Below are 27,958 nucleotides of genomic sequence, written 5' to 3' on the forward strand. Positions count from 1 at the left end.
TTACCAGCCCTGCCTGCACCCAGTACCCTACCAACTGCAGAAGGGACCCAATCCAGATGGGAATCTTAATCTACCCCCAGTCCAATTTAGGGTGGGATAATAGAAGTGGATTTTACAGCCCAAATCCCAGAATTCCATTTTTTTTTTAAGTATCTTTATTCTAACTAGTATATTTATAATGGTAACTTAACGTCATGGCTCCTGAGTAAGATTTCTATGAGGATACTGCAGATCTGTTCATAAAGAGCAGTATTCATGCCCTGGTTATATTTTAGCTCACATGCTAACACATAGCCTGTTTTCAGTTCCCCTTTATAGTTTCAGGTGATTACAGGACTCTTCATTGTCCTAAACCACTGCGAAAGTACAGTTACTCATCTAGGGCAGCTATCTGCTGTTAAAACCTCATTTCAGCCTCGGGCCAGCTGCAGTTCAAGAGACTGCATGGGTTGAGTTTGACACTAAAAGAAACCCCAAAAAGCAAAAAAGCAGCTCTTTAGTGGAAGCTTTCAGCTCTGGTCTCCTGCACTGCAGGGACGTGACTCAAACAGCTCACCTAAAAGCCTGGAATCTGGGAAAATAACTTAAACCAAAATGTGTTCCAGAAGCAGGGTCTTTGAGATTTAGTATTTAGAGCTGCAGCAAGAGGTACCTCCGAGGACTAAAGCAGGCAGGCTCCCCTAAACCCAAGCACTGCATGTGCACACACACACACATTAAAAGGCCATGTTGGTCACAACAGCTCTCTAGCCCAGTTAAATTGTGTCTTCAGCTCTGCACACCTCTGCTCCCCACGTCCAGCTACACAGGTTAAGTTACTGCAGAGATCTGCAGACAGAGATTTGCATTTGGAGAGAAGGTGATGGCTCAACTGCAGAGACTGCAGCACCAGTATTTACCCTTTTGATGTTGTCAATGTTCATCAACCCTATGGCATAGACCAAGATCTACAAGGCCCACATGGATGCTGGAGAGGGACTCTTCATCAGGGACTGTAGTGACAGGACAAGGGGTAACGGGTTCAAACTTAAACAGGGGAAGTTTAGATTGGATATAAGGAAGAAGTTCTTTCCTATAAGGGTGGTGAGGCACTGGAACAGGGTGCCTTGAGAAGTGGTGAATGCTCCATCCCTGGCAGTGTTCAAGGCCAGGTTGGACAGAGCCTTGGGTGCCATGGGTTAGTGTGAGGTGTCCCTGCCCATGGCAGGGGGGTTGGAACTGGATGATCTTGAGGTCCTTTCCAACTCAAACCATTCTGCGATTCTATCTCTGCTTAAAAATACGTTCCCATCACAAACATGATTTCTCAGGGATTTTCCAATATAGACATTGCTGTGTTATAGATCTCCCCATAAAAATACAGATTCTCCTTTACAACTACTGACCTGGCAGCAGCCTACTGAAGTTTTGACCTCTTTAGGACTAATATTAGGAAGCAGGAAGTTATTTCCTTTAGTTTACAGGCAGTAGCCCACCCTTCATAGAAAATGATGCCAAGACGATGTGCGCAGCCCGGGCAGTGCTGTCACTGTCCAGCTAGGGACCTTCACGCTCACAGCTGCATGGTCACGGGGACACGACTTGGCACATCACCACCATGTTTGAGACCATTTATTTTTATTCCTTAGCAACAGAGCAGCTCCTGGGGCTGGGTTTTGGGTTCGCTTCTTGTGCTGGGTCTATATTTGGCACCCTGAGGAAATTCCTAAGCAGAAGATAGCAATTTTTAAGAGAGGATAAATGCTGGCACTCGAGCTCTGCTGACAGTAACACCACCCCCAGGCTTTCAGTTAGCGTGAAGTGCTCAGACCAGGAGCCAACTGGAGTCCTCATACGGACCACGCATCTAGAGTCACGTCCATCACACTTTCTGCCTTCACACAACCTTGCCCCAGCATAATAGGAAAAGATTTATGGGCTCATAAAGCTGTTTGTATCAACATCTCCAAGGCTCCCAATATCATCACTGTTCAGCAACACTGATGGATCCCACGATGGTTTTTGTCCTGTGAAAGCCAGGACCGCTCAGTACTAACACTGCCTCAAAGAGACTTCAGTACAATGCAGTGATTCTGAACTAAGGCACCATTCTTACCATAAATCATGGAAGTATCGATACCCCCGAGCTCTCTACAGCTCCCAGGCAAGCATGCAAACGAAATCCTGCCTAATCAACATGAGAAAAACAAATAACACCTGATGTTGCCCAACTCTGTTAGCAACGTGGCCTTAAAAAACAGAGATTTAATCATAGCAAGGATAGAGAAATCACATGGCTCGGCAGTTTCACTGGTTGTCATGGCAAACGAAAACCCCTGACTCTGACTTGTGTGTTTTAGAGGAAACGAGACACAAAAATGCCCTTTTTTATGACGAGAAAGGAATGTTTTCTTAGTGAACCCGCTGCACACTCTATCTAAACAGCTGCTCCCTCCCAGGGAAAACGCTTGCTGTTTCTCACTGAGCAGCTCTCAGGGATTCAGGCTATTCAGCCCCAGCAGACATTCAGGCGCGGGTAATGAGAATCATGTGCTTGTAGACGTGGTGACTTCTTGCCTGCCAAAGGGAGCCTGAACTAGCTACAGGGGGGTCTTGGCTCCATGGCAGCTCCACCACTGGCTCCCTGGGAAGCTGCTGGCACAGCGCGGCCAGAGGGACCTGGCAGTGGCACAAGTCCGCTCCCCTGCTCCAACACCCAGCATCGCTTCTTGCCACGTGTCCAATAATGGGAGTTTCTTCCTGTGCTCTCAAAGCAAGCCAAACCCATGGGTATTTGTGTGAGGTTTAATCTGGCAGGTAACAACAGCAAAGACACCCCGGTGTTTGCTCTAACACAGGCACCCCAAAGCAGTTTGCACCCTGCCTACACGACCAGCATCACACACCTTCCATAACAATAGATTTTCTGGATATAAGAGGGAGATTGTTTGGCTATAGCTTCAGCAGCAGGTCCCCAGAGAGCCTGCTCCTTCCAGCCACACTGCCTTCCTGTTTTGGCTGTGTACTAAGAATCTGGGAAACAAGGCTATCCACGCAGCAGATCTACAATATTCATTTCACCACCAGGTCTTATTTAGTTGGTTTAGACTCCAGCCCTTCCTCTTCTGCAACTCCAACACAAGGGCTTTTGTCTAGAAGGAACAACAGGACCCTAAGGAATAATGTTTATTGTGTGATGTTGTAAGCGATGCTCCCTGGTGGTTAGGGGTTTCTTCTGCCACCCCCATCTGCTGTGATTGCACAAGGGGGACACCACAAGTTGCTCAACCACACACGTGTGGCTGGCTGGAAAGCAGCCCCTTCTCTAATGAAAGCCATAAGCTCCTTTCCTTATATTCCCCAAAAAGCAGCTGTGTGTGAAACCACGCCATTGCACCTCTAGGTATGTACACATGTAGACCAAGGGCCATGTCCTACCAAAGTAACAGAGCTCAGCACTGCAAGGCCTTCATCACAACCACAAACCATGCTCCTCCCCAGATGTCATCCACAAAACAGCCACAACCAGGGATGCCCATGCAAATCAGCTGGAGATAACACAAGGATCGCCAGTTTGGATCCTTTATCTTTTGGGTAGGAGGCAGAAGGACAGAGACTCCTCATTGTAATCCTCCCTGGCTGGGCTGCGCTTGCAGGACTGCGGGTGAGATGCTGACCTTCTCGTCTACAGCCCACACATACCAAAAGGAGGTCACTTCGTATTGAGCACGAGATAAGACTTCCACAGTAACTTTTTCAGCTCAAACAGTGAATTGTTCCACCAGCCTCCTACGTTAACCCTTACCCACGCTGCAGAGCTGAAACACTGCTGAAGTTACTGGCAATGCAATTGCAACCCAGGGGACAAGGGAACTCTTTCACCCAGGCAATAAGCCAAACCCATAGAAACAAGAATCCTTCTGCACAGGGCTCCAGCCAGAGCATCCCTCAGCATACAGGTCCTGTAGCATCCCTTCCCTGCAAGCGTTGCTGGCTCGATGGTCAGTTTGTGGTCCAGAGGATTTCTGGGTTGGTATGAACATGGATGGATGTGGGGAGGGATGGGTAAAGGAGAAAGCAAAGGGCAAAGTGGAATTAAGAGACAGGCTCAGAAAGAAAAAGGAAAACAAAAGGAAAACCAAAACCAAGCAAGAATAATTCTGTTTAAGGTATAACACTGGAGTTGGCTCACACTGTGGGACATCACACAGTTTAACTCTTTTGAGTTGAAGGGATGTGACAGAGCAAATGGTTTTCATCCTGACTGGGAGACTTTGTCCCAAGGCTAATGCCAGCTGGTTACACTCAGGTGTTCCAGATCTTGACACATAATCCTGAAGGAAAGGTGTTTCAGTCATAAAAAAAGACTTCAGCAGCAGCATCTTACATACATATATAGTCTGACACTGCTCTTTAGGATACAGCTTATCCAAGGAGATGGCACAAACCAGACTGTGCTTTATGGCGATGTGAAGCATCTCATTTGTTCACGCAGTTCTCCAGTTCTACACAAAACTATTTGGACTGCCACCATTTGTCCTTTAAAACAACAGGCAGTCTACCCAGAAAGACTACTTGTAATCCAAGACTCAGCATACATAAGGCATTTTCGTTTGGTGAAATACAGAATTCCCTCTTCATGTTTCAATTTGTCATTTACCAAATGCAAGCGAGGCCTTGCTGCCCCTAGCACAGCACATTCCCATCAAGTATAAAGCAAAGCATAAGCACCAGCTCCTACTGCACAGCACGTTGTCATCAGTTATAAACAGAATCCATGTCTAACAGAGCTCATCTAAAGCAGAGAAAGGACTTCTAGAGAAGTTCTATATTTATTTCTATACCTCTCTATACGTATTTCTATACTACCTGTGACTGAAACTGGATACCCAGGACTGCACCGCAAATCAGAGAACAAACCGATGATTTTTCTTGTGCCTATCACCCTTTCAGCAGGGAAAAAAAAAGCCTCAAAAGGTTGTCTTGGTTTTGGACAAAGATAAAGACTAAGACAAAAAGTGAGAATATAAGACAACTTTTTGGGTCCCTATGCAACAGTCACTATATGTATTCCTCTGAAGCACCACTATAAGACCAGACTCACCCATCCTGCAAAGCTCTATGCAAGGAACTTTTGCAGACACATTCAGACTTAAATCTGAAAGCAGATTTAAGAAGTCAGCAGTTCTCTCTCTGAAAACAGAGGGTTTGCAATGACTTGCACGATTTTATTGCAGTGAGCTAACTCCAACAAGAACAAATCCCAGCTTTGAGCCACCTTTTCAAGCTACTCTGTGCTCCAGTCTATTTAGTTTCTCTCCAAGAGAAACCTTCACTGTTAATATGTGCTGCTGCTCCCTTGCAGCGTAAGCACAACCTCTGCAATAGCCATGTGCAGAACAACTTAAGTTGAGCCAACTTCAACAGCTGGATATGTGTGTGATAGAAAGCAGAAGAGAAGCTGCTGTGGTGGTGAAGAATCCAGGCAGGGTAACAAGGCTTGCAGAACTGGCTTCATCTGGACTGGGGTATTTGCTGAGCTGGCAGCACTATGAATTGCCACAGATGATGGTGAAAGGAAACAAGCCGTAGCTGTAAAAATCTAGGTTTAAAGGAAAAAAGAAACGATTTAAAGAAACTGTGAGGCAAATTTGGGTTAGGAATATAAAAAGGAAGAAGTTATTGGATGAAACAGACAAAGGAAGCACAGAAGGATACAGGATGCATCTGGGATAAAGATGTCTAGGCAGATGCTGCTGGAGCACCAAGGCAGAAGGCCCAGCCAGAAACACTGCAGAGAGGAGCATCAGTGTCCAGCGCAGCAAAACAAGGGCAGAGGAAATGCAGCCCACAGGGGACAATGGGAAGAATAAAGTGGCAAGAATGATCCCTAACCCTGGAAGGACACCCGCCAGCTACCTGCAGAGACAAACTTGGGAGCTTTAGGGTTTCCAAACCGCAATGGAAATGTGTTTTTTGTTGAGACTGTGCATTGGATCTGGGAATCTGAATTTAAACACTGAGCACAAACGGGCTTTGGGTGCAAACCTCAAAGCCAGACTTAACAACTGTCACTACAAGCCCAGCTAACACATCCGTCTAATAAAACACACGCTTGTAAGTCACAAATAGGCTTTTGGTTCACTGTCAAAAGCACAAAACAACAAAGACAATCAGGGAAAATTAGGTATTAAGTGTCAAGTATCCCCACTTGTGCTGCAATACAAGGGGACAGGTTTAAGCATCGTTTTGGCATAGAAACATAGGTTGGCCTGTGGCAAAGACAAGTGCTCCACATCAGAAAAAAGCCTTTGTAGACTTGGGAGTGAAGAACTTCACCTCCAGTGGGGAAATCCAAGTTTCCACTGTGGGCTCACTAATCCACTGCTTTGGTTCACAGCTCTATTCCTGCTGCTCTGCAGTAGCCTCACATAGTGCCCGGGGTTACTGCTGGCAGCTCCAAGTTCTCATGTCAATGGCTTTGAGTTCCCATTCTTGGCAACTAGTAATCTCTCTTCCCCCTTCCACAAATCTGGGTAAAGCACTGAATGAGACTTCCCAGGCATAACGCAAGAGTTGCGGATAGCAGGGATCACACAGAAAGCAGTTCTTTGTACATTTATTACACTTAAGCAGTCAGTGAATACAGTGCAGTGCTCTTAGGAACAGGTCTGTGTCCTCTTGCGTCTGTCCTAAAGCAAAATAAGGTCCTAGAATGGTCGCGAACATCATCCCCTTCACCCTCAATACAAATGCACTATTGGGACATACCCAGACACGGATTGTGAAGTGCATGTAGGGATTAAGAATCCACCATTAAATATGGAATCAAATTATTCATTCGTCATGCTGTTACATGACTACAACCAATAATTCAAATGTGAAACTAACCCAAACATCAGTCGGTTATTTAAGAGCACAAGGGGAGTGTTAAAGACCCAATGAGTGTGGCTTTTCTGTTTTGCCCACTTAGAATCATAGAATGGTTTTGGTTAGAAAGGACCTCAAGATCATCCAGTTCCAAACCCCCTGCCATCAGCAGGGACACCTCACACTAAACCATCCCACACAAGGCTTCATTCAACCTGGCCTTGAACACTGCCAGGGATGGAGCACTCACATCCTCCCTGGGCAACCCATTCCAGTGCCTCACCACCCTCACAGTAAAGAGCTTCCTCCTTATATCCAATCTAAACTTCCCCTGTTTAAGTTTTAACCCGTTACCCCTTGTCCTGTCACTACAGTCACTGACTAAGAGTCCAGCCCCAGCATCCCTACAGGCCCCCTTCAGATACTGGAAGGCTGCTATGAGGTCTCCACTCAGCCTTCTCTTCTCCAGGCTGAACAGCCCCAACTTCCTCAGCCTGTCTTCATACGGGAGGTGCTCCAGTCCCCTGATCATCCTCGTGGCCTCCTCTGGACTTGTTCCAGCAGTTCCATGTCCTTTTTATGTTGAGGACACCAGAACTGCACACAGTGCTCCAGGTGAGGTCTCACAAGAGCAGAGTAGAGGGGCAGGATCACCTCCTTTGACCTGCTGGTCATGCTCCTTTTGATGCAGCCCAGGATACGGTTGGCTTTTGCACTGCAAGCGCACACTGAAGCTGGCTCATGTTCATTTTCTCATCAACCAATCAACTTCTCAGACTGTTCTTCTCCCTTCTGTTATTTGCTACTTGTTGGTACCTCAGTGTGCACAATTTGAGTTCTCTTCATATGAGGTTGCACAGACTCCAGCAGCAAATAAGAGTTGTGCTTAGAGAGAATATACCACATCTTTTTTGGATCTATCACACTGAAAGAGGCTTGTTGCATTTTGAAAAGGTCAGAGTTACAACTCGAAAGCTTTACTCAGTATTTAACTATTGTATGGAGGGATTATCCAAGCACACATTCCTCCACATGCATGCCCATATGTACATCCTTTAAATTGTAAATGGAGAGCAAGTTGTGCATAAACAGCATGTACATTTCCCCCCTCTCCTCATCATTAAGAGTAACTTTAAATCTGCATCATGATAACAAGGTTACAGCTACCAAAACAGAGAATTCTTTCTTCTAGCTTTCCCTACCCATTCCAAGGTGCTGAAGGAAGGTAACCCATGGTGGCACAGCCCTCCTTTAAGGGGTCTTCACTGTTTCTTCATGCAGAAAGGCCACATCCCTCTGCCCAAATTCTCTCCTAGTCACTAATGCCTTAGTGCCAGCTGCACCCCCAGAGTCCAGTAGAAACACTTTCTATCCCAATTTAACATTCTGCGGGCAGAATGAACTGGTGTAAAGCTGGTGGAAAACTGGTGACCAGCAAGGAAATACTATTTTTCCTTATTCTACAGGTTGGAAGACTCCTGGACAGCAAAAGCAGCTCTGAAGCTCCAGTAGCCAATACTTATCTAGGAAGATTGCCAGCTTAAACCAGACATCATCCACCTCTTCTTAAACCCTCTCCTCTCTTTGCTCCAGAGGAAGGCTCTTCCCTCCCCAGCCAGCAGCTTCACTGTTCACACAAGTCATGCACATGCAGAACTGCCTTGATCTCTCTGGGAAAGAGAGCTGTTTCCTGCGGAAGGGCATCAGTGAAGCCTTCTAAAATAAAGCCCCTTCAGGATTAAACCAAAGCAGCATCCTCTTACATCTCAGCTATTGCCATTGTCTCTCTCTGGCCTTGACAGATCTCATCTTGGATCACCAGCACCCCCCCCAAAAAAGAATCCCATCAAAGGACAATCTTCCCAATTTTCCTCATTTACGTCTTCAGGGTTTCCTGTTGCTCTTCCTTCCTTGGCTTCCCAACTCCTCATTATTACTTTTAACATTCATTTTACAGCCTTCCCTACATCCCACTAATTGCCTTCAACAAAAGCAGCGATGTCAGTCACTCTCTCCCTCATGTGTGGCCAGATCTCCCTGCAAACACCCACTGAGCTTTCCCCTGCTCATAAATACTGCTGTTACCTGGCCTTTCCTTGTGTCTTTGTGGCCATGACCTGTTGTCACCCACTAGAAACTGCTGAGCTCTGCTCGCACATGGAAGCTGTGCTTTGCGTTCGCACAGGATGCAGTGATGGTCTGTGGGATGCTGCAGCAACACACAGCAGCAAGAGGCAGAAGAAAGGATCCTGCCCTTCATTTAAAGCAGGAAATCCCGCCTCTTGAAGCTTATCCAACTGTTCCTAAATGGAAATGTCAGGCTGTTACTCCCATGCCACTCATTTTCCTCAGGGTCCAATCCACAGAGAATGGCAATCCCTCTGGGCTCAGTAACTCTGACAGCAAGTTGAAGCCCGTGGCTCAGGTTTCTTGCAAAAAGCAGGGTAGGGAATTGTGAGGATGGATTTGAAGTGTTATGAGATGTGGCTTTGATATTTACAGGGACTTCTGTGCCTGTTCACACACAGAAGCAGAAGTGCAATGCAGAGCATCTTTACTTTCCCAGGAACAGGCAAAGTGCTATTAATTATGAGCTTGTCCTTTACAAGAGGACAAATGACACCAATCATAAATTGAGGCACACTGGGACCCACGTCAGGGTTAGATGAATTGATAAATGTTCTTTAAAAACCAAAGTTTGGAGAATAACATGTCAGAGACTTCACCAAAGCCCTCCAATGCTAAACAAGCCTCACAATATAACCCGTACATGTCCTTCGCCTCCCGAGAACAACCCACACTCCTAGCAACACATCTCACACATGAGAAATCCAGCTAGTTTCAGTGTACAGCTTTTTCCAAGTATTCCTATGTATTACAACACATTAATAATCAATATATCCTCCCTTTAAAAAGGGTACATAAGTTACAGGCCCTTCTTTCCCAGGAGGAGAGAGATGCTGATTACAGGAAGGCATTCTCCATAACAATTCTCTTCCTAAATCACACCAATTGCTTTGCCCATTTGAAAGGTGCATTTACTGTATCAGAAATAGAAAAGACCCTTATTATTAGCAAGATCTGAACCATTACCCAAAGTTGTTTGCATACTGGGCATGTTATCTTTTCCTGCATAGCACTGCTTGAATCCCTATAACACCTTCCCAGACAAAGTGCCATTAACATGCAAATGAGAAGTTCACACTCCTCCTTCGCAGTCCTGCTGGAGATTGTGCACAATTAAAGTCCTAAGGAAAGGTAACAGAAGAATTAAAACAAGGCAGGTTGGCTACACATGTCACAGTAATGCTTGCAAATCAGTCTGGCCTCTAATTACCACACTATGTCCGGGAGGAATCCATTACAGCAATATAGATGAATGGGATCCTAAACTGAAAAACATACCGGATTAAACATTAATGCAGTCATTGACTGTTGTCAATATATATTTAATGAAAGGTAAGGCCTAACAAAATGTAGGATTGATGGGGTTTTAAGTATCTGGAAAGACCAGAATCCTGGACACAGAGGTTTTAAAATGGTCCAGCAAGGTAACATACCAAAACTATAAATTCATCCACCAGTCTATAACTATACTTTGTGATTTGTTTTTATCGTAAAGGTTGGTGTACGCATAGAGCCAGGCAGGAAGCCAAGCCTCAAACTGTGCTCTATTGACTGCTGAGGTCTCCATTAGCCAGGGTGCTCCAAGCAGCAATACTGGGTTGCCTAGACCAAGCCTAAAGATGATAGAATGCAACCTCTTCTCTACATCAGGCAAGCTTTGGATGAGCAGTGCCGAACAAGCATCTGGATTCAACAAGCTTCTCTCCCCTTGAAGTGTTATACATACTTTAGGGTTCAACTTTAACCTTATTTTCAAAGGAAAACAAGCTTTTGCAACCATCTAGCCTGGCCAACAGGTTCAAAAGTAACTGAAGGAAAGATTACAAAGAAGAAGACTACAAAGACAATATTGGTTCTGAGACCTTGAGGCTTCAGCACTCAGACATCACAGTTGAAAGTGCTCAAAACCTCTCCAAAAGACATGTTCCTCCTGCATGGGACACAAAAGATGAATCTCTTAAGTGATCTAACAACTCTGAGCCCTGTGTCTGGTCTACTCGAACATTAACTGGTCTGGCAGATTATGCTGTACATGGTGGCACTGTTTTGTCTTACCTACCTTTGAGGAGCTAACCAATACGCCCAAATTAGTCTTACACAAGGTCTGGCCTCCCTACCACACTGTGAGATGAGCATCTCTGAACACTTCTGAATCTGCCATCTCTCTCCATTGACAGTGCCTGGGATCTACAATAACAACATTCAACTGCAGGCAACCCACCTTCGGTGCCCACAATTCAGGGTTGAAGCCAAGGCTCCAACATTCCGTGAACAAACACAACCGATTCTTAGCCAATTTACACTTTCTGAAAGGATTCAGGGTTAATGGGACTTCCAGTTTAAGAGTAAGTTACACAGGATACACTTTCCAGTCTTTTGGATGTACAGAGCAAGCAACTGTGCCTTCTGCCTACATAAGAGGACATTAGACAGCTGCACCACCCTGAGAAACCACTGAAATCACATTGTGGTACTATGGTATTTGAATGAAGACATCCAGAAATGCACACGCTCTGCAAGAAACCAACCCCTGGGAGCTAGCAGGGCTCTTTCTGCTCAACTGGAATTGGACCAATATCAAAGCACTGCAACAAAAATGCTGTGTTTCACACGAGAGCCATTGATCTCCCGGAATCGCTGATCACATCAAAGCTAAAAATCACAATTCCAGCAGTGTCACTTTGTTTCCCTGCCTGTGTCACCTCCACTGCTTGCAGTACTGCTTCTATCCTCTCACATAAGGCTGCCAGCTGCATTGCAATATCCATCCTGCAGCACCCCACCGATAGCTGGTGGCTGCTAAGGCAATATTTACACTATGGTTTTCATTACCGTTTATAAAACTCTCTGGAGCTCTTCCAAAGGAAAAGCCCCACGTAAACTGGAATTATTATTGTCATCTACACGCCAAGTCCAGTTAAGAATTTACTAGAGCTCAGTGTGGAGACTGCAGATGTTTGAAATCCCAATCAACGGGCTGAGCAATAAACGTCATTAACATTGCCTGTAACACATTTCTTCAGCAGCATACAATAAATCACTGATGAATATTCAAGGCAACCCTCTGAGGTTATCTCCATTTTACAGACGGAGGCAACCAGAAGAAAGAAGTTTAGAAGTGACTTGCCCATAAACACAAAACAGACGCAGAATTCCATTGTCTCGCCTTCAGAGTACAAACTACTTCTTTCTAGACAAAGCTTCAAATTCTATAGATTGATTTGCAGTGAAATTAAGAAGGCTGGCATTCCCCAAAGTCACTGGTGGCTATTCACCCCCCAGGTTACAGCACTGGTTACCTACATTACAGCAACACTTACAGAATGCAGGGAACTGCAGATTCTCACTGTATGAAGTTGAACGAACAGATAAAAACCCTATCCCAAAGCCTTGTTATGGATAATAAAATCAAATCTATGCATAAAATACAGTAAGAAAGAGAAATTAAAGACTCAAAAACCGCTTTAGAGGAAGAGCCAGGAATGGACCAACCCTCCAGAATAACTATATTCATTAACTAAGCATCGCCCAACATTGCCCAGGAGATATTTTTAAAGCCTTTCTCTGTATCTCCGAGAATTGATGTCATCAAGCAAAATGAGGAACACTGTGAAAGACGTGTTAACAAGATGGAAAGAACGTTTATGCAGTTTCACACATTTTCCAGCAAGGATTTTGACATTTAAGCAGGATGGCCTGGTTACTAACGGCCACTCTATGAACTGATGCAACGCGCTCACCACCGCGCTGACTGACAGATGCAGTAAACAAGCAGTAATTCACCCCAGGTTCTTCCTCCCTGTGGCAACAGCTTTTGTAGAACTGCAGAACTTAATGAGACACTTGAGTTAATATTTACTTCACAATCGGCCTCCTTTACTCCAACAGCATCAGCCTCAATGGATGTTTTCCTCTGTTACTTCACTGAGCAAGTCAATAGTCTATTTACTTCAGATTTATTCAGTTCTTGATTTCTAACTAGGGGGGACTGGGTTTAGATAAACTTTTTGTCATTAAATACCAGGTAACAACCTGCAAGGCTACAAAGTGAATCAGCCCGGAGACACTGTCCTAAAGAAAATAACCTAGCAAAAGAGATTAACTAAGATTGGTCTTAACCAAACAGATTCCAAATCCAAAAGCACAATAGATTAGAGACAACGCTGATATAAATGGGATGGCCATTGACAAAAGACTGAAGGTTTACAATGAGTAAGGTGAAGTTACTAATGATGGAAGCACAAGTATCTCCAGCCATGCAGCAGCCTGAGAAGAAGCTTTAAAAATTCCCTGTACTACATTTGCACCTGCAGTAGAAAGTTCAGGAATGGGCCATAATAGCCATGTATAACGGCACCGGACAAGGGGAATCTCAATCCTCTCCGTCAAAAGGATGTCCAACTTGACTCATGCATTTGAAGACATTTTAGTCAATGCTTCCTGGTGACATAGAGGGACCACAGCTTGTGGTCAGCTTGCACAGCTAAGTGCGTCTGCATCAAGACACAGTTTTCCTGCAGAACTGACAATAGAACTGATACTTAAAAGGGAAGAATGATTTCCTCATAGAGGGAAACACTCTACATTAACAAAAGTAGGATATATTTAAGTTTGTTTTCCAGTTTTTGTGAGAAGCAAAAGAGACTTCAGAATCTGGGGTTAGCAACTGCTGAAAAAATACAGTTTGTTTCTGCATTGAACATCCATTACATCCCTGCAAGAGATGGTCAGGGCATGCCAATGGCCACCAGCAGGTCACAACACAAGAGGAGACCTCATTCCTATAGACACCCCAAAGCAGTTTCCAGCTGAGTCACATGCTCACACCTCTCTCTCCTAAATAGGTCAGGCAGAAATCCATTATCCCAGAGTGAAAAGCTTGACTTTAGCCTTCCCATTTGCTTGCTGGAATTAAAGAGTTAACAGAAACCTGGGTTTATTTGGGGGTTTTCCATGTGCGCACACACACGCATCCATCTATCCAAGCAAAACGCTGCTACCATATTTTAGCAATGTGAATACTGCTGGCTTGAAGAAAATGGGCACAGTTCCCTTTTTAGAAAGAACAAATTGTTCAGAACAAGGACAAATGCAATAGAGAAATCAGGCACCGACTCTGCTTCTGCTGTTTCAAGCTTCTGGTACATGCAGCTCAGAGACAGTCTTCGCATGATTTTTTTCTGTATATAGACCAAACATTGTTCAAGAATCCCCCCATAACTCCCTAATGTTCCTAACAGCGAATATTTGGGGGGGGGGGGTATATTATCAGATATCGAGGAATTAGAGGGTGTCCTGATCTTCTATTGGCTACAGACAGGAGACAACCATTGCCCACAGGGCCACAGTAATTGCAATGGAGCAGGTAGTTGCTTCACTTGAGTGTAGTTCAGATACAAAACATGGGATTTGCTGCAAACTGTGTTAAAACCACCCCTTTAGATTGAAAGCCACAGAAACAGGTACTACAAAGAAAGGGAGTATAGCCCAACCCCATCATCACATAGGGTGAACTTGCAGCTGCATCTCCAGTTAACCAGGACATAGAACCTGATGCCATCCCAGGCTCCTTATTAGTCCAGAGACATATGGAATTCCCAAACCTGCCCTTACTCTCTTGTGAAAGCTATAGATTATTCCAGCCTTTGCTCGGGCTTTAATTCAACTCATTAGCACAGATTTATCCGAGTTAATACTTTTTCTCCACAGGACACCATGAACTTCAGGGGAGATGCCAGAATAAAAAGGCTAATGTTATGTCTCTCAATCTCTTTCCCAGTGCACAAAAATGAACTGATATCCCCAAAGCAATTTCAGGCTGCCCGATTTGCACCTCCAAAGGTTACTCATCTCAGGATGGAATAACCTGATGTCTCCAGAGGACTAACAGGGACACCAATGAGTCCAGAAAGCTTTTTCAACCCTACATTTATACTGCAGGCTTTTGAGTTAATAGCTATAAAGCAAGAACAAAAATAATAAGGATTATTTTGTCAAGTAGCAGTCATCTCTTCTCTGTTAATCAAGTTCAATGGCCATAATACTAAAGCTTGAATCTCCAGTGTTGGAGAAGATGGAATTTAACACTCCCTTCTGCCATCAGAAAGCAACAGAAAAACAAGACCACACAGCATGGAGATCCCTTAGGGGATTTCTTGAGGTCACTAACAAGAATTCAGCTCGTCCAATACATAAATCCATATACAAGTTTGTCTTCCTATGCTTTTAAAGGATGTTATTTGAAGTAAATATTCCCATGCTGCAGCCACAACTGTCATGAAAACACCGTGTGTTAGACCTTGGAAGCATAAGAGATGGCACCATGGAGAAGTTCTCACTAATTAGACATGAAGCTGGCTTCCTTTAAAAACTTGTTAGATAAAAAGCCTTGACTGATCTATTTTTCCATTACTCTGAGCTCAGGCAATGAAATTTAAATCACAGAAGCGCTAATTATTATTCTTCAAGTCAGCTTTTCATTACTGAGAGCATTCTCTCCACCACAGCAATCCCCAAATCTCTCTTCTAATCCTGGCAATCCCTTTCACTTGTTCTTTGATTGCCCATAAAGCTGAATGTTGGCATTAAACCTCCCGGTTCAAGGTGTTGATCTACATCCTGAGCATGGATCTGGGATTTCTCTGGAGCACAGATTTTTCCGGCTCTCCCACCACCACTTTTGTATCTATGGATGAATGGGCATTGGAGAAAGAGAGTCACCAATGGAAAGACAGGAGGGCTTCACAAGTTCCTAAGCCCTAAGTTTCATCCATCACAGGGCAGAGCATAGGTGGGCCCATTTACTAATCAGACACACATTGTTCTTCCTACCCAACATCTTTAGTAACCTATTCCTTATTAACATCACATCTCCTTCAGATGAGTCTCCATTTATGCCCATTCACAGCATTGCCCAGATTCATTTGTCATCAGGGAGCATCCAAGCTCTTAAAGGTTACTGCTGAACATCACTAGATAGAAAAGTGAAGAGAAAAAGAGGAGATGGAATAGCTGCACTGGAGCAAGGAGAGCCTTAGGCATATGGAAAACAGGCATGGAGAAAGCAGATGGGAACGAGCATGTCAGCAGTCCCCCTTGACATGGTACTGTTCCAGACAGTGACACCCCAGGGGAAACACCCCACACACCTTTGTTGAAGGGCAACAGAGCCGATGACAGGGATGGAAGGCATGTCCTGTGAGGAGCAGCTGAGGATGGTGGGGTTGTCTAGATTGGAGAAAAGGAGGCTGAGAGGCAACCTCATTGCTCTCTACAGCTTTCCAAAGAGGAGAAGGATGTGCTGATCTCTTCTCCTTGGTATCCAGTGACAAGACATGTGGGAATGGTCCAAAGGTGCACCGGGGAGGTTCAGACTGGCCATTAGGAAGCTTTTCTTTACAGAGGCAGTGGTCAAACACCTGTAACAGGCTTCCTAGGCAGGCTGTCGATGCCCCAAGCCTGACAGTGTTTAAGAGGCATTTGGATAATGCCCTTAACAACATGCTTTACCTTTTGAACAGCCCTGAAGTGGTCATTCAGTGGGAATAGATGATCCTTGTAGGTGTCTTCCAACTAAAACCACTCTATCCTAACCATATATTTACTCTGGAAAGAGTTCAGATACTTCCATAGCCAGGTAATGGAGTGGTCTCTCCTGCTGAAGCAATAAAAATTCGCTTATATTTGCTTGCTCCAAAACACTCTGGAAAATCACATGCAACTGATTGCTACTGCAGGATGTGATTCTCACTCACAGCTGGATTAATTTTCTTCACTGTTCCAAGCAAACTGGCATCAAGGCTCAGCACCAGCCTACGGGATGGTTGTTCTATGGCAATTGCCTCTTGCAAATAATAGGCTGGATTTGTACCACAAACACTCCCATTTTAAAGGCACAAATGCTGCCCTTTGAGTAACTGCCTTTATGCTTAAGCAGAAAAGCAGAGTTTTGGGAGCTTCATTACAGAGGGAAGCAGCCCACTGCAGCAGTGGGTCAGGCTGCCAGGGCCCTGCACTACGTCCCTCTCTCTGCGGAGAGCATCTTTAGGAGGACAGAGTTACACAAGCACCGCTTGACTTCTGCTCACTTTGGCAACTCCAACACCTTTATTTTTTCCCCTTTAAATTCACGCAGCAGGGTGCAGTCTTTTGAGAACCCATGTGCAAGCTCATCTCTTTTCATGCCAGCGCAGCCTTTCCTTCCCTTCCTCTTCTCTCTTCCCTTTCCCATTACTCTTTTCAAGGTCTGAAAGAAAACACTTTTCAGATACTTAGAGGTTACAAGTTAACTTAGTTCAGCAGTACCTAAAAGAAGGCATTTCTGCTCAAAGGAAAGAAAACAAACAGGGTACCCTGTGATCTCTAAAAGCACAGCAGCAGATTTCCGCGAGGCTCTATCCGCATCAAGCAAAACAAGACCTTACTGAAGGTTCTCTCCTCTGTTTGTACAAGCATTCCCTAATTATCTCAGGAAAATAATAGCTGGGTTAGTTTAAACGGGTGGTTTAAATTTTGCCTTAAGTCTATTAGGGGAGAGTGCACCTCTGCATACAGAGAGAAGTGTGGTGCAGCAGGAGCAGTAACTCCAGGCGAGGCGAGATGACAAATAGCAATTCAATCTCAAGCTGTTCGCAACCTAAATATCTATCCCCAGCTCCATGCAACAAAGCCCTCATTTGATTTCACCCTGCGTAGACAAAAACCATTAGACATCACAACACAAATCTCACCAGTACCTTAGGCAGGGCCAGTGTTTAATAGCACAGATTAGCTATGAAACTACTGTAGCAGCAACAGACTTTAATGTGGTCTTGGCTCTGTTTAAACACTGACAGTGATTTTAAGGGACAAGTTCACCCTTGCTCTGCCCTAACTATTTCAACATATTAGCACCTGAGGAATATTTGACTCAACCACACCCCCCCAGTCTAAATTCATTATTTACGCACAGGCCAGCATGGATTACATGACAAACATGACAGATCACTTCTCTTCTGCTGTAAGAGTGCCATTAAAAATAAAATGAGGATTTAGTTAGCTATTGACTGAGCCACTGGGGGGGCAGGAAGCTGAAGGACTTAATGCAGAATGAAATTACGGAAACTAGAGAGTCAATCAAAGCATTGCCTTAGGTCAGCTCATTTGTCCTCCAGCCAAAGCAGGGCTGTCGCTGCCCCAAGCCCTCTCCAACCACGTTGATGTTTTTGATGTTGGGAACCCATCCGTAGCATAGAAAATGATTTTATTGTCCCATAAATCTCCCACTCAGAAGTTCTGCATGCATTCGTACAAGCTTTCCTATCTGAACAGCCCCATTCCTGCAAGGTATGCCCACCTTGTGCTACATTCTGCACCCCTGCTATGCCAGCCACCCCGTTGCAATGAATCTCTCCATCTTCTGCACTGCCTGGGTGGTTATTTGGCAATATGCACAAACTCGCACCTCACACGTTCCCAGCTCCTCTTTCTGTACTTGCCAACAAGCAAGGCTTGCACTCAAAGTGTTGGTCCTGCCCTAAAAATAAAGGGCAATATGCCTAAAATTAGAAGAGGAATTTATCAAATCCACAGCTATTATCGTTCTTGCTTGGCTGTATTTTATGCGAAAATAAGAAAATGCCAACAACCCCATACCCTACCCCAAACAAAACCCAGCTGCAGATACACCTATCTGGGACACACCACAGAACTTAAAGCAAGCACCCCAATTTGCCGACTGATGGATGCCAGCTTGGGTACCACAACAAGGACCAAATGAGGGCAGCTCCAGAGCTAAAACCAGCTCTACCACTTGCAATAGAGCCACAATACCCCAGCTCAGGCTACAAGCGACTGGGCCTGGGAAGCCAGGGAGCACATAGCATAGATGTGCTAACAGAGGGAAGCTCTTTCACATGAAGGTGACAAACGGAGGTTCAATTTGCTCACAGACACCTTTCTCGAGCTCCCCAATTCTCACCTTCCCTTCCCATGCCTGTTTGGGAAGCAACTGCTCAGTTGCTCCCTAAAGAGCCTTCTTCACACCCCATCCATCCATCCATCCATCTCTCACTTCAGTTGCCTTGCCAGACCCCAGCCCCGGGCTACAGAAATCACTGTCCTCTCACAGCTCCGCTCTGAAGCACAGAGGATGATGAAGCTCAAGAGGCAGCAAGTCTGTTCCAGCTCTGTCTCTTCCCAGCTCCCTTCATCTCACCAGTCTTTGGCTCCCTCCATAAATGAGACTGGGAGACACTCAAGCATCCCAGAGCAGTTTGAACTTCTTTTTGCAACAGATCTGGAATGGGCAATTTAATACAGCATATGGCACATAGAATCATAGAATAGTTAGGGTTGGAAAGGACCTTAAGATCATCCAGTTACAACCCCCTGCCATGGGCAGGGACACCTCACACTAAACCATCCCACACAAGGCTTTGTCCAACCTGGCCTTGAACACTGCCAGGGATGGAGCACTCACAACCTCCCTGGGCAAACCATTCCAGTGCCTCACCACCCTAACAGGAAAGAATTTCCTCCTTAGATCCAATCTAAACTTCCCCTGTTTAAGTTTTAACCCATTACCCCTTGTTCTGTCACTACAGTCCCTGAGGAAGAGTCCCTCCACAGCATCCCTATAGGCCCCCTTCAGAGACTGGAAGGCTGCTATGAGGTCCCCATGCAGCCTTCTCTTCTCCAGGCTGAACAGCCCCAACCTCCTCAGCCTGTCTTCATACAGGAGGTGCTCCAGTCCCCTGATCATCCTCGTGGCCTCCTCTGGACCTGTTCCAACAGCTCCATGTCCTTTTTATGTTGAGGACACCAGAACTGCACACAATGCTCCAAGTGAGGTCTCACAAGAGCAGAGTAGAGGGGCAGGATCACTGATAAAGCAAGCCAACAACATCAAACCCAATGATCTTAAGGTCCTTTCCAACCCTAACTATTCTATGATTCTTTGATAAGAACAGGACTAAAATACAAGAAAACTGTACAGAGTATGACCATGAGACCACCAAGCCCTGAATCCCTTTCCAGAAACTCGTAAGACATTAGTAAGGAATTGGGGAAACAGTAAAAGACCAAAGGAAATATTTACTGCTGCCTTCCTGGTATATACTCTCTGCTGCCAGCAATTGGCATCTTGGGGACTTCTTGAATCACAAATAATGCATACATTGCATTTAGGTCTTTGCAGACTCAAATTACTCAATAGAAAGGGCCCCTTGGCTCATCTGTGCTTTTTAACAGCAATCACTCGCCTATTGACTGATTTCTGGCTTTTGGTCCATTTTTATATGTCTGTATTTTGATTGCTGAGAAGCAAAATCTTGTCTTATTAATAGGGTATATTTCTGAGCTATATTTTAACCTACTTCTTACTGTAGTAAATATAACTTGAAAATGCTAGTACGTATTATCACAAATCTTTCTAAATCCAAAATGTAGTAAGTTTGGAAAAAAATAATAAAACAAGCAGAACTGCCAACACACATTCGTAAATATATACAGAGAGAGATAGATATATCTCAGGGAGACATTAAAGCATCTTTCCACTAAAGAGCATATAAGAAAGCTGGTGTCCAGCTGGTGTTTCTGAGATGTTCCACATCCCTGGCAGTGTTCAAGGCCAGGTTGGACAGAGCTTGGAGCAACCTGCTCTAGTGGAAGATGTCCCTGCCTGTGGCAGGGGTTGGAACTGGATGAGCTTTAAGATCCCTTCCAACACAAACCAGTCTGGGATTCTATCAAAGCAGAATAAAATAAAGTAAAAAGATACCCCCAAAATTGCAGTACTTAAACAGAAAGCCCCTGGCCATGGATTCCTTGCTTTTCTCCCCAGATTCTATACCAATATTTCTCGGAACAGTTCCCAGCCTACACTTTTAAATTACCACTTTATTTCCAGTGCCTTCTCTCCACAGCAAGGAAAATCACTGCTATAAAACTTCTTTTACAGCTGAGATGGGAAACCCTCCATGAGATTACCCATTCCCTCCCTTGTAAAATAGGGATGAAAATGTCATTCCAGGAAATAGAAACGTTAAAAAAAGACCAGTGAAACAAAGGCAACTCCTGCACTCACTGTTGTTCTTCCCCTCTGAGTCAGTAATAAAGAGGAAGGAAGGAAAAAACCCAGATAAAATAAATGCAAGGAGGAGGTGTGGATGCAGCATGTTTAGCCCAGTGGAAGAGGGGAGGCTGTAAGAGGCCGTGCAGCGCATACGGACACCCCAACCACCGCCTTGGTGTTTACAAACGTTTTGATGCAACCGAACAGGGAGTTTCATTGTCCCCACTGCACTCATGTCACCCGTCCCCGCGCTGAGATTCCAGGGACAGGCTGCCAGAGGACACACAGTGCCAGTTACACAAGAGAGGCGCAGAAGCAAGCATGCAGCAGAAGGAAAGGAGGAGAAATAAGATGAACCAGCTCAGCTGCACGCTCTCTTCCTGCTCTCACCAGCCTCCAAGTCAGGCTTTGGAGCAGATTAACTTTAAAGGGCACCGAAAGATGCTGACAGATCTGAGGTGGGCAGGACCCCTCTGTCTGCACACACAGCACAAAATTAGATGGCTGGGGACCACAGTGATAATGCAGAAGGGGATAAAACCTGATGTTATGTATCACTAGTTATACTGCACTAATATCATCGCACTGTTCAAGTCAAACTCTGAACTGCAGCTCGCAAACAGCAAGGAACAGGGAGACAAAAAAGCCACGCTAAAATGAAGCTCTGCTGGAGCACAAAGTTTTCAGGAAGTTTAAAACATACACACTTCTTGTATTCAAGATACAAGGGGAAAAGACCAGAGTGATAGTTTGGAAGCTGAAATAAACCACCAAGCCATCCAAGCAATGCTTTTGAAGACAGATACTCATGATATGACTTGGAAAAGAAGCCTGGACTAAGTGCACACAGCCAGAACTGAGCCAGTTCGATCCAAATCTCCCTGAAAGAGGGGAGGAACGTGGGTGCCAAAACACAGAACCCGGACGACACAGCGCCCCAGCACTCCCAACCCCATCCTGCAACAGACTTGGCTTATTCAACTCTTTCACACTGTCTTAATTTTGCATTCCCCAGGAGCCCCGGGTCTCGCAGGCGCTCAGCACCAATTTACAGACACCAATTAAAACCCTACCGTATCTTCCGCCACTATATAGCGCAGAAGACAAACGGGACAGCGTATGCGTCTCCCACACGGTGTCAGCGGTATTTCGGGATGCCCGGAGCTGCGGGACGCGCAGCGCGGCCGCGGAGGTACCGCGCCTGCCCAGCGGGCGGGGAGGGGTGCTCGTCCCCGCGGTATTTTTCCGATTTAGAGGTTTTGCGCGTTATTTTCCCTTCCTTTTCCAGCAATGGCAGGGAAAGGCAGCGCAGCCCCGCTCGGCACCGCTTATCCCCGCACAGCGCAGGGAAGCGCATCGGGAGATGGTGGGGGGTAAAAGGAGAAGGAAAAACACACACACATTGCAGAAAAGGAGCGCAGAACTCACCTGGTTTGGGATTTTTCCTCCCTCTCCACGACCATAAAACGAGGCGGGAGCCAGGAACCGGTCACCAGCGACGGGAGAAGCTGCCAGCCGCGGGCGCCACGATGGGGATAGCGGGGCCGGGTGAGACGCAGCCCTCACGCTCCGGGGGAGGCGTTGGAACAACCCCGCTGCTGTGCAGCCCCCCAGGGTGGGCGCAAGGCAGCCCGCTCCCCCGGGATGGGTGCTGGCCGCCCGCCCGGCGCAGGGCAGCCCTCAGGATGGGTACAGCGGCGCTGGGCACAAGGCAGCCCAGCTCGGCGATAGGTGCTGAGCCCACCTCCCCGTGCGGCACCCCGGGACGGGTGCTGAGCCACCCTCGGGCTAGGACAGCCCCCCCGGGACGGGTGCAGCGGGGCTCGGTGCAAGGCAGCGCTCTCCGGGGATGGGTGCAGGGCAGCACCCCGGGCTGCAGCAGAAGCAGGGCGGCCCTGGCGCTGGGGGCCGGAGCAGGAGCTGGGCCCCCCCGGCCGTGTCCGGCCGCAGCAGCGGGAGGCGGCACCGGCGGAGCACAATGAACGACGGCGGCGCCCCCGCGGCCGCCCGCTGGGCAATGACATCACCCCTCTCGCCCGCCGGGGCGGGGCGAGCGGCAGCGCCGCCGCCTCCCCATTGGCTGGCCCCTGCCGGCCGCGGGGGATTCCGGGGGTTGTAGTTTCGTGAGGGGAGCTTCCGGAGGTCAACTCGATGGGTGAGGACTACATTTCCCGGCAGGCTCCGCGCTGCGCGGCTGCGGTCGGGAGGGAGAGGAGCTGAGGAGGGAGGTGGTGCGGCCGCCATGTTGATGGCGTGGGACAGTTTTAGCTCGGGAGAAGCGGCCGGGCCGCCGGGTTAAAATGTCGGCAAAGGGGGAGGATGGGAACCAGGTTTGGGCTCAGGAATGGAGAAAGCTTGTGTGTAGCGGGTAAAAGAGAAGGGGGAGGCTGCGGAGTGGCCCAGCGGGCGCGGCGGGTTGTGTCGTGCAGGGCCCTGGAGGACATGGCGTAGCGGGCGGTTGTCTCTCGGTGCCCGCTGGCTCTGGGTAGGGTAATGCAGCTCCATGTGAGGAGTGAGGCAAACGCAGGAGTTCGTTTGGGAGCTCCCCCCTTTTGCGGCCGGAGGGGAGCCCGTGGCAGCGGGGCCCTGCAGCGGGTAGGCCTCGGCAGCGTGGGAGCGGCGCCCGCTGAGGTGGGTCTGAGGGGGGAGCGGTGGGTGGCTGCTGGGCACGGCTGTGAGGGCAGGCGGCTGCGGAGCGGGGCTGGGGCGGTGCTAGCTGTGGGGGGGAGCCTGCTGCGTGCGGTGCAGGGAGCCGGGGCGGCTCCGGTGGCTGGCGGGGTTGTGTCCCTTGCGCCTTGCGGGGACAGGGGCTGTAGCTACCGAAGTGTTCGGGCTTAGCCTGTGGTTTACAGAGCGGTGCTGAAGCCTTGGTCTGGCCTTGGTGGGGAGGCCCTCGGCAGGGAGCGGGCTGGGACGTGCCCTTATCGCACAGCAGGTGACAGCCTGTGTGCTTGCTGGTTTGGGGCTCTTTTAAGGGTTGTGGCTGATGTTTGAGAGCTGTATCGATAGTGTTTGGGTGTCAGAGAAACGCGGCTTAATGTGACCAGCAGGAGGAGCTTTGCTCCCTCTTAAAGGCAGCTGTCCTCAGTGCGTCCGAAAGAGGGTGTGTTTAGCATTAGATGCAAGAAGTTCTTCCCTGTGAGGGTGCTGAGGCGCTGGAACAGGGTGCCCAGAGAAGCTGTGGCTGCCCCATCCCTGGCAGTGTTCAAGGCCAGGTTGGACACAGGGGCTTGGAGCAACCTGCTCTAGTGGAAGGTGTCCCTGCCTGTAGCAGGGGGTTGGAACTGGATGAGCTTTATGGTCCCTTCCAACACAAACGAGTCTGGGATTCCAATAAAACAACCTTGAAAAAGCTGAGAGAATGGATGCGATATTGTAAGACCTGTCAGCATGGTATGGGAGCAGCCAAGCTAACTTGCTTCCGAGATTTTTTTATGTATGCTTGTTGTCTAGTATAGGTATGGCTTAGCCAGCTGACTAGATGCTCTCTTGAGTTTCAGTATACCCTCTGGCTGGCATCTAGAAGATAGGCTAGGTTTTGAGCAGCGGGTTGTAGACTCCTTGTGCTGAACACCATTCCTGTCCTGGTTTCTGTCAGGGAAGGGGGGATGATCTGCTCACCAAGTGAGAGATTTAACTAATCTCTGTTAGGCTTAAGGGGACTGGAGTTCCTTGAAATAACATGTGGAAGGTAACACCTTTGTAAGGGAGGACACTCAAAGTATTGCATGTTTTGTGAAATAACCCTTTCTAGTTACAGCTGATTCCTGTGCAATAAAGTACTTTATTAATTCAAGAAGATACTCCACTGAAAGGAGATGTGATGAGTTTTACAGGCTTGCTGGAAGTCTTGGCTAAAGTCTTATAGTGGTATAGGTCAGGAAAAATGGGATTCCAAGATTTTTATTTCATACTTTGGCTCCTCCTGGAGGTAAGTACAGTGCATTTGCTCAGGATATTGCCTCACAGTAACTGCAGAGATGCAGTAGTCTTGTATGCCCCAGGATGCACTTGAATGGTGGAGGAATGATGTTGTGAGGTATTCTGTGATGCAGTTACTTCACCTGAATCTTGCAGCTTTTCAAGATGTGTTGGTGTTACAGCAGTGTGCGCCATTCTTCTGTTTCAGTCCACACTGCTATAACTTTCAGTAACGGTTGCATACACCTGAAAGAGTTCTGAATTACAAGCACAGCTTCTTCTGTTTCTTTTCTACTCCGCTGCTTCTCTGTGCAGACACTCTTAGGTTACATGTGCCCACTGTGGACATTAAGCCTATGCTTGTATCACGCAGCTTATATGACGTAATGATGGTAAGTGTTGCAGTGGACTAACTGGGGGGAAGCTTGGTTGTCTCTTCTATAACTGGCAGAAAAGGAGTGAAATCTGCCTGCTGGCCTAATGACAGTTTGCTTTGTTATTTAAACTGGTTGAGAAACAATTGGTTTCACCTCTGTTGATTCCTCTCTCTTCTTCCCCACTGTGTAAGTGCTGCTGCTCAGGGGAGGAGACAAGGATGCATTCTGCTTTCCAGATGTTTCATTGTTTATACCATGTTTCTTTGAGGATGTCTCAGCTAAGAGTTGCTATAGCATGTTGAAATGCAGAAAAAAGAAATAAACTTCAGAAAAGACCCAAAGTAATGCTTGTTGCAGGAGACAAAATAGGTTTGTGTGCATGCTCACTTTTTTCAGTTTGGGGTATCTGATACTTGCCAGTATATCTTAGTGATCACAACTTGTCAAGAGATGTCAGTGATGAAACCTGTATTACATGTCTCAAACTTGGATGCTTTATTCAACTGAAGTGCTAATGTCTTGAGTCTGCTCTGCCCCAACAGGCTTTACTTGCAAGACCCACAAGAAGCTTGCAGTGTCTTGCAGAAACAAGCATTGTTTCAGCATTTCTTAAGACGGAAGGTGACAATAGAATCGGAAGTCTTTGGCATTTCTTAAGTACATCGGTATGCTCTGGTTTAGTACTGTTAACAAAAACTTATTCTGGCATCCTACACTGCAGAAAGCATGGGTTGTCTTTGCTGCTGCAGTTATTTTAGTCACAGTGGACTCAGGTAAGGAACCACCCAGGGTCTTGGAGACCAGGATGAGTGTTTGGAAGATCCTGCTGGATAAGTGTTTGGAAGATCCTGCTGGAGGGAATCACAGAATGGTTGAGGTTTGGAAGATGCAGATCAGGCTAAGTAGGAATGTGTGATGCCTTTGATGGGACGAGAAATTGCTTACTCTTTAAGTTCATATATTAAAAACCTGGCTTCGTGTCTCAGCTTTCATTCACACAAGGTCTTGCTCTTCATGAAAACTTCAAGGATTTGAATAAATTCAACCTTCTGGGGATAATACACCAAAACCACACAGTCTGCATGAGAAGCACACATGAGATTGTGAGTGGACAAAGATGTGATAACGCAGCTTTTAAGGTGTGTGATGTTCTGCTGTCAGGGTCTCAATGTCCGTGTGAGTGCAGAGCTGGGAACTGGAGGGATGTTGGGGTTGGCTCAGTTCTTGCACATCAGTTGTCAGGCCTGATGTATGCAGATTAGCTGGATAAAAAGATATTCAGGTGCACCCACACGAGTGGAATATGGTTTCAAAGGGTGATTGATACGATCTATACTAGTTTTGGCACTTAAGTTTTGTTTTAAAATCCCATGTTCTTAATCCTCTTAGTTGTAAATTGTAGTTGTCCACAGTCCCCTTGGAGTAGGGAGGAGAGCGAAGTCACTCACCAACTGCTTACTCCAAAGCCTATGGGGGCATGCTGTAAACTCCTGCATGTTACAGGCACTGCTCAGAGTCTGGAGGCTGAAGAAACTGTTAGGAAGGGTTTTTGTTTGCAGTTGTCTCCCAAAGAGTTGGCAGAGCTTCAAGGTGAAAGGTGAGAATTCAGCTGGGTGGAACAGGTGAGTACTTGTGTTACTGCTTCCAGGTATCTTAATGATAAACACTTGTGTTGTCTGTCTTGTTCTTGAACAGGGAGCACTTGGAAAAACACAGGTAAGAGTGGAGGACTTCAGTGCCCTTTCAAGTGTTCTTAATGAAGTTGTGGGGCGGCAGCTGTTAAACCAGTTTCTGGAAGAACCTTGTAGTCCTGCATAGCCAAACTGGATTGTAAAGCTTCTCTGAAAGTAATTCTAGTGGCTGACCATAAAGTGTTCACCTTTTTTTCTCTTTCAGCACAAGAAGAGTGCTCCAAGAGCAGTCAAGAACCTCTTCAGATAGCATGGACATGTTCTTAAAGTGAAACATGGGAGCTGTTTGATAGCAGTAGCGCAACAGGAAAGGGTGTGCAGGCTGCTGCTAGTCCCTGGTTCATAAGAACTGGTATCCAGAAGAACTCTAGTAGAAGAGCTCCATTTCTTCCACAACTTTTAACTGCCTAGAGTTTAAATGAAAGCTTATCTCACACTGAAACAGGAAATCACTTTTACTGTAGATACTAGAGAAGGTAGTTGGAACAGGGCTAGTCAGAGCACTGGTGAGCCTTGGAAAAGGGCAGGTAGTTGAAGAGCCTCTGGTTGTGAGGGCACATGAGCAGTGGGGGAAACCTTTGACCAGAGGAGACTCAAAAGCTGAGGATGTTCCTGCAGCTATTTCTTAGCTACATACAGATAGCATCTCTTCAGGTGAGGTGGCCCAAGATAAACGCTGAAGACTGTAGGGTGTAGGCAGGATACATCTGTCTTGAGGGCATATACACACACCTTGAACAGTTTACAGTTTTGTCAAATACGAGTATTTACTGCTTTAAAAACAACAGCTCTGCAGGGGTTGGGCAGACCAAGCAAAGCCATCTGCCTGGTGGCAGCACTGCTGTGAAGATGAGCCTGCCGCAGCCATGGGCTGCGAGACACAGGTGCGCAAATGAGTCCAATGGGCTTCAGGGCTGAGGATAAACACTTGGGTTGTCTGT

General features: G+C 46.6%; 1 protein-coding gene and 1 long non-coding RNA gene across 2 annotated transcripts in view; one reads left to right on the forward strand and one right to left on the reverse strand.

Annotated features, from left to right (window-relative positions):
* The window catches only part of RAB30 (RAB30, member RAS oncogene family), a 50,214-nt gene extending 27,169 nt beyond the window's left edge, over positions 1 to 23,045 (reverse strand). The window contains exon 1 of the mRNA XM_065678807.1: positions 22,457 to 23,045. The gene's annotated coding sequence lies outside the window, so the exon portion shown is untranslated. The remainder of the gene's footprint in view (positions 1 to 22,456) is intronic.
* A 207-nt stretch (positions 23,046 to 23,252) lies between these two features.
* Positions 23,253 to 27,451, forward strand: LOC136014067 (uncharacterized). Its single transcript, XR_010612497.1, has 2 exons — positions 23,253 to 27,042; positions 27,223 to 27,451. It is a non-coding gene; the product is annotated as an uncharacterized LOC136014067 (long non-coding RNA).
* The last annotated feature ends 507 nt before the right edge of the window (positions 27,452 to 27,958 follow it).

This window comes from Lathamus discolor, chromosome 4 (genome assembly GCF_037157495.1).
Source record: "Lathamus discolor isolate bLatDis1 chromosome 4, bLatDis1.hap1, whole genome shotgun sequence".
Taxonomy (NCBI): Eukaryota; Metazoa; Chordata; class Aves; order Psittaciformes; family Psittacidae; genus Lathamus; species Lathamus discolor.